Source organism: Galeopterus variegatus, unplaced genomic scaffold (genome assembly GCF_000696425.1).
Source record: "Galeopterus variegatus unplaced genomic scaffold, G_variegatus-3.0.2 Scaffold1957, whole genome shotgun sequence".
In the NCBI taxonomy this organism is placed as follows: Eukaryota; Metazoa; Chordata; class Mammalia; order Dermoptera; family Cynocephalidae; genus Galeopterus; species Galeopterus variegatus.
Genome location: NW_007728068.1, coordinates 338,332 through 339,740, shown reverse-complemented (window position 1 = coordinate 339,740; position 1,409 = coordinate 338,332).

Sequence of the window (1,409 nt, the reverse complement as noted above, 5' to 3'; positions counted from 1 at the left end):
GTACATGACATTAACATGACTTATCACTGGTGATGTTAGCCTTGATCACTTGGTTAAGGTGGTGTCTGCCAAGTTTCTCCATAGTAAAGTTATTATTTTTCTCTTTCCATATTCAATTTGTTAGAAGTGAGTCATTGAGTTCAGTTACACTCAAGGGGAAGAAATTAAGCTCCACCTTTTTGAGGAAGGAGTATCAAAGAATTTGTGGTAATGCATTATTACCACTACAGCAGTTAATAAACTTGGGAGAGATACTTGGAGGCTATGCAAATATCCTTTTTCTCCTTAAAGTTTTGCCCATCAACTTTAGCATTCATCAAAAGAGCCTTCCTGCAGCAATTATCACTGTGGTATTCTAACACCGATTTTCTATTTCCTTCATGCTTTCTACACTTACTAATTAGAATTATTATTTAAGGAAGATTTGTCCCTTCTCCCCCATAATATATGTCTTCAATCATTTATTTATATGAGGATGGACTCATGGATAATTTTATTCTTTGAGTTATAATCTAATACTATCATCTTTATGGTGCTCAATTGGTTATCAGACCTCTTTCAGGTTGGCTCCTATGTCCTTTTGAAATGCCTCCACTCCTGCCCCCTCCTTCCTCTTTTTTTTCTTTCTTTTTTTTAGCACTTTCTTAGTTCCTGGTAGTACAAAATACTACAGGCTCATATATTTCTCCTGATTCAGCCTTAAAATTTCTTTCCAGAATTGGTTATGTAAGTATATTTATTGTTTGTATGTTTGTCAAAATAACCTGTAAAACTGTGTCATCCTTGTGTCCACCTTGTGAGAAGAGTTTGTTAATTATTGATTTAGGCATTTTATTTCTTCTCGAGTCAATTTTAGTGATTATATCTTCCTAGGAATTTGAATATTTTACCTAAATTTTTAAATGTATGAGCAAAATTCTTTATAACATCATTTATAATCCTTTTAATATTTGCATCCCTTATCATCCTTAATATTGTTTGTGTCTTTGCTTTTTTTTTTTGTCAATTATGACAAAAGTTTACATATATATTAGCCTTTTCAAAGAACTCATTTTTGGTTTTGTAAAATCTCTCAAGTTGGATGCTTATCTCCTTGATTTTTTTTCCCTTTCCTCTTTTTCAGTTTAAGTATTTAAGACTACATATATCTCTATAAATGCCACTTTGGCTTGGTTAGTTTTAAAAGTACACTTTTTAAAATAAAAATTCAAAAGAATACTTGGGTGAGAATTGTAAGAAGCCAGAATGTGAAAAGGAAATAAGGAGAAGAGACATAATGAGAAAAGTGAGAGCTGGTAATAGAAGACAAAGAGAGGGGTAAAAAGAGCACTGTTGTTCATGTTATCCTGGATAAGAAAAGTGTAAATAGCACCATCTTCAAAATTGTTTTTTCTTTTTTTCACAATCTC